This window comes from Gossypium hirsutum, chromosome D04 (genome assembly GCF_007990345.1).
Source record: "Gossypium hirsutum isolate 1008001.06 chromosome D04, Gossypium_hirsutum_v2.1, whole genome shotgun sequence".
Classification (NCBI taxonomy): domain Eukaryota; kingdom Viridiplantae; phylum Streptophyta; class Magnoliopsida; order Malvales; family Malvaceae; genus Gossypium; species Gossypium hirsutum.
In genome coordinates this window covers 15,710,227-15,722,065 of record NC_053440.1, presented here as the reverse complement: position 1 = coordinate 15,722,065, position 11,839 = coordinate 15,710,227, and the positions used below count along the sequence as shown (strand labels likewise).

Sequence of the window (11,839 nt, the reverse complement as noted above, 5' to 3'; positions counted from 1 at the left end):
TCCAACGAGCTTCCAAATCGATTGAGCTTCCAATGATCTATAAAACATAGGAAAGAAAAATGAAATGAGCACATAATGCTTAGTAAGTTCGTAAATCATGAACATAGCATACCATTTTAATGCATAATCATAAAAATAGACATGAATCAATCCAACATAGCTTGGTACAAGCCTCAGCATCATCAACAATACAAGTTAGTGATTAAACACATAACTTAACAATACCATCACATGATAAGGTATAGTACATGACTTAAATCATACTTCTCATAAACATAAGTATTCATACTTTGATCATCAACATTTCATACCTTTTCATGAGCTCTTAATTTAGCTTTCGGTACACTAGCCGTTCTTTCCCTTTTCATGCCCATTGAACCACTTAGAATAATATCGGATATGCGGGAAGCTGACACAAAGTGTTCTAAACACATGGTCGAAACCATTCCTTTCCTTTCCTTTACATAGATGCTCACTCGAGCCATAAATGGGTCTGGTCACACAATCTGATGATCAGAATGTAGCTACACAATGCCACTCACACAAGCTGACGAGTATCCATAAAAATGCCGACACTCAGCCATCGGTAGGACATTCAGGACCAGCACCCGAAACATGGTAACACTAATGACATATCATTTGTATCCTATATATTCCTATGGTTCAAATGGGGCTTGATAGTCATTGTAACGTCGTTAGATTTCCACCCTGGCATGATATGATGCACAACATAATGACATTTAAATCGAATACATTAAAACCCTATCTAAACATACGAACTTACCTCGATCACAAAAACGATGAAATAGGATCGATTAATTCGATTCTTTATCTTTCCCTCGATCTAGATTCGTACGACGCTTAACTTTATCTAAATAAGAAAATTCAATCCATTCAATATTCATTCTATTCAATTCAGTCCAAAATACATACTTTTTCAAATTTACACTTTTACCCATAATGTTTTAACTTCTTTACAATTTAGTCTTTAAGCCTGTAAATTGAAATTCATGCAATATCATCGACATACTAAGCTAGACGAATTAAATATAATCCCATAGAAACTCATACAAACCATTATTTCACAATTTCACTATATAATTTACACATTTTACAAATAAATCCCTAATTGACAGTTTTAACAAAAATCACTTTACAAAAGTTATTTATTAACAACAAAGATTCATTTTATTCCATTAAACATAAAAAAATCACATGCACACATTCATGGAAAAACCCTAACCTTTTAATAGTTTTACAAATTAGTCCCTGGGCTAGTTAGATTAAGCTACAACAACTTCAAAAACATAGAAATCATTAAAAACGGGATTGAAATTCACTTACATGCACGGATAGATTATGGCCGAATGGAAGAACCCTAAAAATGGCTTCCCTTATTTTAATTTTTGATGGAAAAATCAAGGTTGAAGATGATACAACCTTTTACTTATTTTAATTATGATATATTTATTTAATTACTTATTTAACCTTTTATTTTTAAATTTCAAATTTACTTAATTAATGTCCATATTTGTCCACTCAATATAAAAATGGTCTAATTATCACATAAATCCCTTACCTATTTAATTTCATATCTATTTGGTACCTTTAACATATAGAACTCTAATTTTGCATCTTTTACGATTTAGTCCTTTTCACCAAATTAAGCATGCAAATGATAAAATTTCTTAACGAAATTTTTATACGACCTTGCTAAAATTTTGTAGACACTAAAACAATAATAAAAATAAATATTCTCACATCGGATTTGTGGTCCCAAAAGCACTGTTCTAATTTCACTGAAAACGAGCTGTTACAAGTTATGTCTTAGTCTTTTGGGGGAAATTGATTCTTGCATGGAGGTATGTAAGCCAAAAGATGCTCAACACCAATTAATTTCGCATTGTATGTTAGTTAGGGTACGTGTATAACTATTTTATTTACCTCAATTATTTTATGTTAATTAAATTATGAAATGAATGCTAAGTTACTGAGTACGTATAGATTCCACCATAAAATATTTTAAATTCCCTTTGGAAAATCGAAGTATGCATGAGGGTTTAACCTTTAGAATTGATTTGATAATTTCCTTAAGGCGAAATCCTAGGAAGCATAGTGATTTTAAAATGATTTAAGAAAACTTTCTTGGATCGATTGAGCTTTTCAAGCCCACTTTATATATTATCATCCCTTGAAAGCCCAATTTGAGCTATATGGCCATATTTTTTTTAATTAAACCATGAATTAAATAGCTTTCCTTAAAAGAATTTTCTCGACCTTTTGTACCACCAAATCTTAACCATGAATTAAATAGCTATTAACATGCTCAAAAAGTTATTTCTTCGAGTAGTTACGGAATTAAAAAAAGAAAAGAAAAGGTTATGAGCATTTGAGTTGGATGCTTCTAGGAAAACACGAGGTAAATTATGTCGATAATATCATATTCAAGGCAAGTTGCGTTTGAGGTTGTCGAGCCTAAAAATGTCAATCCCAATCCACATCTTGAACCTAGCCCCATTACAACCCTATAAATACCTATTGATTTAAATCACTAAGCTGACTATAGTAGTTGAGATGAATTATTAAACTCAACATATGAAGACCTATATTAAACCTAAGGAATGGTGCTTAGTTTAATCTAGAGAATTAAAAAAATTAAGTGGAGGGAAATCAAATGCATACTCATGAAAAAAACATTTAGATTGTGATTTTATTAACACTTTGATATTTGAGGAAATATAGATAATAACTGTACACAAGTAACATATCTATAAAATTAATTTGAGGGCACAATTTTGCTAATACATGACTACATGATTGATAGGTTTTTAGCATTTCTCATCACTTGAGATGAGCAATGATTTAAGTTTAGGGGTGTGATAACTCTAAAATATAAAGTTATTTTCAACCCTTTTAAATATATAAATTATGCAAATTATGGGTAGTTGATAACACTTCTTGTTGTTTTTATTTATAATCCTGTTATATAAATTTGATAGTTTGAAAATGTGTTGTTTTAACTAATTTTATGCTAAACACATTGTTTTTCATCTTTATGAGGAAATAAATGGTCTTAGTGGAAAAAGACAGCAAAAGTTCACTGCCTTGGGATGATTTGTTGCCTCACATATACTTATTGGGCCTCAGAATTTATCTTAACCCAACTACAGAGTGAATAAAAAATCGTGGACACCCACCAAGGGAGGAAAATGCCTAAACCGTCCACCTGAGGGTAAAACCTTCCAAAAGACATTTTCTTCACCTTCCTCAACTATGTTCTTTGAATCTAGGAGCCATGAGGAAATCAAGGGGACAACACAACAACGGGAGGAAATCAAGGGATGACACCACATGCATGGAGAAAATCAAGGGATTTCATGCCAAAAATAGCAAAGGGGTGTTGGGACTAGTCAGTATAAATAAGGGCAAGAATTTGAGGAAAGGGGAGACAAGTTTTGAGACACAACATTCTTGAGAGAAATATTTGACACAAGCAAAAGAAGCAAACACTATATTTTTTAGAGCAACAAGAGAAGCAGACACTTGAGAGCATCAAGGTGAGATTAATGTCTGGAACGATGGAAATGTGCAAGTGTACACAATCGCAACAAGTAATAAAGTGACAAGTAAATGTTAAGTTATTGTACCCACAGGGACTGTGTAAGAAATATTTATGAAATGCAATTAAAAATACTATAGTGAAGGAAAATCTTTTGTTTTCAAAAAAGGGTTTAATAGAACTAGATGTTAACTAAGTAAATTAACTAAGAAAAATTAAAAGGTAAAAATTCCAAAGCACGATTTTTGAAAAATAAGTTTAACCAATATGACATAATTGTGTTAGATCAATTATATTTCTTAACTTAATATTACTAAAACAACGTTCATGTTGTTACAAATAAATTCACGGCAACTTGGTAATTTGTTAACTATAGTACATACAGACTTACTAAATTAACTAATCTCTTGAACATATTACTGTGCCAATTCAAACAATTAATCAATTTAAATAAGCAAATAAAAGATTAAGTGAGGTAACAATATATTCTTACGTTGAAACATTTTAATCACAATAATCTTGCAAGTTATGCAAGGCTAACATACAGTTTAATATTGTCGATAATTTAACCTTTAGCTACCTTAGAAGATTAAACATGCACTGATTAAGTATTGTGTCAATTAATTAAAATTTCGATACGATTAATAATTAATTCATTAGTTACCTCACAATTGTAATGCAAGTATAACATAATCATGGTTTTTCTTAATCAAATAATTTACCAAGACCTATAACAACACAACCATGATTTTAATAACTTAAGTAGACGAAATGCAATCAACCTAACACGAATTAAATTTAAGTCATTTTAATTAAATATAGAATAAAAACATAACAAATATTCATAGACATATTCATAACAACAAAGAAAGTTAAAGGATAGGAAAATAGAATCAAATCCGATGTTTCTCCGAAGCCAGACTAGTTTGCTCCTCTCCTTCTTCGCTCGTTCTTGTTGAAGCAAGGCTTCTATAAGCACTTGAATGATGCTACCCAAGGTGGTTGAAAGACTCTTTTCCAAGAGGGAAATCGGTAAAGGAAATAAGAAGGGAAAAATGGGAAACAAAGAAGAGAAAGTAAGTGAAAGAAAAAGATGTGTGGGAAATGAATAGTGTGTTGAATGAATAGGTGAATGGGGTATTTATAGGTTGGATTGGCTACTAAAAATAGCAAAAAAATCAGCAGCGATATACCCCCTTGGCCTGCCACACATGTATCAAAGTTTGAATGTTTCAAACTTTGCTAAATTTAGCTTGGGAAAATCCTTAAAAGCACAGAAAGTGGAGGGGTTTGAATGCGATTTCAAGGAGACTTCAAGGGCTGATTTGCAAGTAAATAATTCAGAAATTTTGAGCTGATTGGGCCAGCATGTTGGATGGTTTTGGGCAACCTGATTGCTCGGTTGGATCAATCTTTTGTATTAGCACAACTGGGCCTCTTTTCCATAATATAATTAATAATTATTATTTAACCCAAAATAAATTGGATAAAACTTAAAATTAATTATATTATGTATTAATATTCATAATTTGGACCATCTTAGGATGAAAATTTAATTCTCCTCGATGCTTCAAAAATTGCTTCCCGATTTTGAGCTTCTAGCAGTGTTTATCGAGCCAATTTTCACCATTTGTGCAAATCTGTCGAAAATAAATCAAAACTTATGAAAATTTATTATAAAATTAATTAAAATTCAATATGTTAATAATTTGAGTAATTTAATTCTTTTATAATTATATTATATTTTTTGACAATAATTACCATGAAACTACATGAATTTTAGTTACAAAGGGTATGAAAACGTCTATATATTTTTTGTATTTCCATACCCCCCCCAAACTTAATTCATTGCTCATCCCAATTAGTGCACAATTAGAAAAGAATTTCTTGGAAACACCTTTGAAAAATTCCTTCAGAAAACATTCTTCCCAAAATTATGAATTTAGTATACTTATGCTCAAGAACAAAAAAATTGAAATTTATGCTACTTAAGTATACATATCATTCAAATTAATCTCAATTATTATTATAATAGCAAAAATAGACTAAATGCTTTCTGAATAAAGACATGTTAAATCCCTACCAATTTGATTTTATTCCTTTATTTAAGATTAAGCTATAATTATCAAATTTAATTTATGTCTTCATATGTTAAACATATCAATTTCTCTCCACTAATGTAGGTAGCATAGAAACTTGAATCAATAGGTCTTTTAAATAAGTTGTAACGTGGCTAGGCTAAGGGTGGGTAAAAGATAGATAAATTTAGGCTAAATACCCTAGACTCAGCTTGTATAGGACCTTCAGAATAATTACCTTTAATACACCAACTCATTTTTCTTTTACATGCTCTTTTGTACATCTATTTCTTTCGAGTACATATGCTCTCTTTTTTATGAACATTTTGTTGTATGTACTACAATTTTTTTGAGCATTTGATACTTCTTTTCAACTCCCCCAAACTTATTTTTAAAGAATATTTTGAATAATACTGAGTCTAGTGTTTGTGACAATTTAAAGATAATTAAGAGAAAAGTGATGGCTAAAAATTGCAAAGGTTCAAATGAAAGTAGGCCATATAGTTCCAAAGTTGGGTTTGAATGGATAAAAAATCATCAAGGTTGGCTTGAAAGGCTCAAATGGTCCAAACAAAAGTTTGTCTAAATCATATTCAACATTCTATGCTTTCTAGGATTTCGCCTCAAGAAATTACGAAGTCAATTCTAGAGACTTAAACTTTCATACATGCCTAGCTTTCCTAAGGAACTAAAAATTTTATGGTATGATTTACATACTTTATTAAGACTACATTTATGTCATAATTCAACTAACATAACAATTATTGAAATAATAGAACTTTATTCATATTGAAGTTTAGTATACTTAACAAATTTCAAATTTTTGAACAAAATATAATCTAACAATAATTAAAAGAAAAATTTATTCTGAGAGGAAATAATTTCAATTTTTCAGTCCCCCTACTTAAGATGAACAATGTCCTCATTGTTAGAAGTGAATAAATACTATACACTAGGTAGGATTCTAGAAAAGAGGAGGTGAGTCAATTTGACTGCTTAAGTACCAAGTTTTCTCTAGATCCAATCCTAGACATGTACATATCTATTGACATACTTCTTATTTTATAACTTGTTCATTTTTATTTATGATTTTCACCTCTTATTTTATTATGCAGGAAATAAAAATCCTAATAGAACCTAATCCTAAAAACATTAAATATCCTAAGAAAGAAAAGAATATAAAGTAAAGATCCCCCCTTTTTTATTTATTTGTAGATCCCTCAGAATCTGACATCTTTTGCTCCATCATCTTTGTTTTTGCATGAATCGCTTCATTCACTTTTTATATTGGACTTCATGGTTCAAATATAAAATCTGGAAACTTAGACACAAAAATAAATGAGTCATTTTATATTTTCGTAAGAGCGCTTCTCATTGAGTTATCTTGTATTTTTTATTATCTCCAGTAAGCTTGTTGTTGTCACTGCATATGTTGCATTAGGTCCATTAACTTTGACAGCTCATCACGAAGATCTGGGCGAGGCGATTGAGTTCAAAATGTTGAGGTTGCCATGTCAGGTTTGATTATTGGTTCCATTGGTTCTGCCTTATCAGGGATTTTAGTTGACTGCATTAGTTTGATCTCCGTGGGATATTCTTCTTCTTCAGGATCCTCACTCAATTTAACTCGTTGCTATAGAATAAAGTTTTCGGCTATTCGGTAGAGGTCTCAATCTATGATTGTGCCCTGGCTATAACCTATCTTCGTTACATTTGAAAGAATTTTAGCTTTCAAGCACAAAATTGTTATCGTAGAAGGGAAGTATGTTGGGTCAGAACGTCTAGCGCCACAATTTCACATTTCTCTCAGAATTATTTTTCCCACATGAATGGTCTTTTCCGTTAAAATCGAGTATAACAGGACCATTCACTCTAATGAAATTTTAGTCCCAAGTGAAATAGGCATAAAGCTGAATAGAATGAAATAGAACCATACCTTAGCTAATGGTGTCAAATATTCTTAACAACAAGTGTGAGTTCCATGCTTTGACACAGTTCACTTAGAACTCGGAACTGTAAGTTCATCGAGAATTTCTTGCAATTTTTCAGCCTCAATATTTCTCATCAAAGAAGAATATTCATTGTCTTTAAAATTAGGTAATTCAAAGAATTCCTTGATAGCATTTGAGCTTATTGGTACCTTGATTCCTCGGACAGAAACTTTCGTTAATTCACTTGACATCAAATTCACATAAAATTCATGAACTACTTCTTCATTTGCACTAGATCTTTTCTCACAAAATAACTCCTAATTGAGGGCTTCAGTAATTTGTCGAATGTGCGCCATGAAATCGATATAGTTGCTTTTCTTTTAGTGTAAAGCCTTTTTCAAGGAGCATTTTCCAATTTTTGAAGATGCTATTGCATCTCACTTTGGCTTCTTCGCAGTGGAATTTGTTTTGTAATTCTTCAACTTGGACAAAAGCACAAATTCTTTTGCGAGGCATGATTACCCTAAAAATAATATGGAAACAAATATTTTCTCAAAAAATTAATTATCTTAAAATTTTAACAATTTATGAAATTTGAAAGGGTAAATAATTAAATTAAAATTTAAGAGAAAAAGAATTTCTTACCACCTTTGTGTAAAGAAAAATAAGAACTTGATAATAAAAATTAAATTGAGAGCAAAATAATTCGAATGTTTTTTTGTTGGAAGGTGATGTCATAATGGTAGTGGCAATTTTTAATATTGATACGGTGTAAAGGTGACAAGGGCCATGATTTTTATGGCTAAGGTGCGCATGGCACAAGGGAGAAATGATAACAGCGTGCGAGAGCAATAGAGATGCGGGCAGGCTGGTGCGCAAGCAAGGTGCGAGTAGGGAAGGCGTGACGAATGGTAGGGCTGGTGTGCAAGCAGGTGTGCGGGCAGCAAGTAGCAGCGTTGTGCGAGGCAGGGGCTACGGATGCTAGCAGGTGCGTGAGGAAACAACGTGCGAGCCCTGGCTGAGTGACAGGTGCGCCATGTGTGTGTGATGGGCATGTGCAGCTGCTGGGCAGTGTTGCTGGTGGTCATTAGAAGTTGCGGCACTAGGTGGGTTTGGATGCTGAGGCCGTTGGTGGGAAGGGTGTATGGGAAAATTGGTTAAGGTGATGTGAATGGTGGAGAAGGTTGGTAGAATTTATAATGAAGGTAGGAAGGAATTCAATTAGAATTCTTAGAACAAATTAATAATAAAATATTCTAAGTCCTGATTCCATATAAAGTTAATAAAAATTAGTAATTAATATGATGTATATTAAAATATTATTTTATGTTACTTTATTTATTGAAATAAAAACTCTTAATTAAAATATGATAAAGTTTAAACTAATTCTAGTTATATACAAAGTTGATAATAACTAATATATAATTATATTTTAGTTGCTTTTAAAGATATTTACAAAAAGAGACAGCTAATTTCAATATTTACAAAAAGAACAACAAAATTTTGCAAATAATTCAATTAAGTACCTAGACTTAAAGAAAATTTGAAAATTGAGTTGCAATTAAAACTTGGATCAAAATTTACCCTTTTATTTAAAAAACTAAAAATTTATTTTTCCATTTAGAGAATAATTTCTCGTAAGATATGTTAAAATCAATTCCCAAGAAAGATTGGAGGAGTCACAAGCGATCCCGCTTAAGTTCCAATCTGCTAGACAGAATTTATTTTAACAAACTAATCTAAAAAATATACCCTAAACCATTTATTTAAAAGGAAATGAGAAAAAATAAGTATCTGATAAAATGAATGAGACTTTATCCTGCTCAATTTTATCTCCCCAGTATTGTTTCAAGCGCTGAACATTGACTCAAAAATTACCTTCCTTACATTGAAGTTCGACAACTCCATATAGAAAAACTTGGTGAATAGTAAATGGACCGGACCAACGTGATTTTAACTTACTTGGAAAGAACCTTAATCTGGAGTTGAATAATAAGACTTGCTAGCCTACTTCAAATTCTCGAACACGAATGTTCTTTTCTATGCCTAATTCCTCTAACTTGGATAGTGCAGAACAACCATCAACTATGTTAGGAAATCGCATAGACTTAAAAATATTAAATGTTACCTGATCATCCTAAACACGCATAGTAAGCTCGCCCTTCTGCACATCAATAAAGGTCTTTCAAGTTGCTAGGAAAGGCCTTCCTAGGATGATTAGCACCTCTTTATCTGCTTTAAAGTCTAGAATAACAAAGTTAGCAGGAAAAATAAATTTGTCTACACGTACCAATACATCCTCGATTTTTCTTTCTGGATGTGCTAAAGATCGATCTGCTAATTGAAGTGTAACCATAATAGGTCTAACTTCACCTATCCCTAAATTCCTAAATATGGACACGAGCATCAAGTTGATGATTGCACTCAAATAACATAGTGCCTTACCACAATAAGTTGCTCCAATGTTGCAAGGTAAGATAAAACATCGATGGTCCTTCATCTTTGGGGGTAGTTTATTTTGAAGATATGCACTACATTCCTTTGTCAGGTCTACCGTCTCAATTCTCCAAGTCTTCTTTTCTTGGACAGGATATCCTTCATAAAGTTGATGTAATTCAACATTTGTTCAAATGCTTCTACCAACAGAATGTTGATATGAAGTTGCTTGAGTACGTCTAGAAACTTCTTGAACTGGACTTCCTGCTTCTACTTTTGAAGTCTTTGAAGGTAGGGTGATGGAGGATTCTTTACTGGGACTGGTTGATTCTTCTTCTGTGGCAATTCTGCATCTAACGAATTTGTTAGTTTATCAAAATTGATTGGTTCAGGAGTTACCTTTTTAGATTTAGCAGATTCTAGTTCTAGTGAAGTTCGAATTTCAACACTTGGTTGAACTTCCACTAAATCTTGAGCATTAACTGGCTCCTCTTCAACTTCAACAGTGTTGGGTTCTAATGTCTTTCCGCTCCTCAATGTCAATTCTTTACAATGCTCTTTCCCCAAATTTCATGGATTTTTCATATCACTAGGCAGTGCACCTTGTGGTTGGTTCCTAAGTTCAATAGCAAGTTGACCCACTTGAGTCTCTAAATTCCTTAAAGTAGTGTCATTCTTTGCCATATAAGTCTTCAATAGGTTTTCTAAGCTATTGGAAGGTTCAGCTTGACTTGGTTCCTGAACCTGTTGGGTAAAAACAGACGGCTAAGTTGGTCTCAGTTGTGCATAAGTGTTACTAGTTCCAGCCCCTTAGTTACTCCAAGAAAAATTAGGGTAGTTTCACCAATATGGGTTATAAAAATTGGAATGCAGCCCTTGCCTTCCTCAGTTTTGGTTTTGGTTACCCATGTAATACACAAATTCTAGGTTTGATGGACATTTTTTGAACAAATTCCCTTCTCCACAATAAACACAAGCTACAACTTTGAATTGATTCAGTGATTGAGTTGCAAAATTATTAAACCCATTAGTGGTAAAATTTTTAATCATTAAGGAAATCGAAGATACCTGAGATACAAGAGAAGTGAGTGGATCTATTTCATGTATTTATGTGACTCATCTTCCTGACGCTACTCGATTGGTTGGCCATTGATAGTTGTTACTGAAAATCCTCTCAATGATTTCATAAGCCTCGTTATAAGACTTAGAAAGGATAGAACCATTAGCAGAAGCGTCCACTACCATCCTCGTGTGAGCATTCAAACCATTATAGAATGTCTCTAATTGGATTCAATGAGGGAATCCATGATGAGGGCATCTTCGTAATAGTTCTTTAAACCTCTCCCACGCCTTATACAATGACTCATCAACCAACTATTGGAAGGTACTAATCTCATTCCTCAACTTAACATTCTTGCTAGGTGGGAAGTACTTCACAAGAAATATTTTTGCTAACTCTTGCCATGTGGTAATAAAATTTGGTGGCAATGAGTTCAACCAGGCTCGAGCTCTTTCCCTCAGTGAATATGGGAACAGCTTTAATCGTAGTGCATCTTCGGGTACTCCGACTAGCTTGAAAGAATCGCTCACCTCTATAAACAGTCTTAAGTGAAGGTGAAGATTTTCGGTAGGCATTCCACTGAATTGGCCCATTGTATGAAGCATTTGGAACATAACTAACTTCAGCTTGAACTATTATGCCTCAATTTTGGGTTTCCTAATACCCAGATTAAGATCATGAAACACTGGCATGGCATACTGTCTTAAAGCTCTATCCCTAGCATCAACAATAAGGATAGGATTTTGAGCAGGGTTTGCTCTGTTTCTTTGATTCG

The 11,839-nt window shown here is 32.6% G+C and overlaps 1 non-coding gene across 1 annotated transcript; it reads left to right on the top strand.

The window, feature by feature from the left end:
- Nucleotides 1–11,304: 11,304 nt before the first annotated feature.
- Nucleotides 11,305–11,411, top strand: LOC121216570 (small nucleolar RNA R71). Its single transcript, XR_005912751.1, has one exon. It is a non-coding gene; the product is annotated as a small nucleolar RNA R71 (small nucleolar RNA).
- Nucleotides 11,412–11,839: the final 428 nt, after the last annotated feature.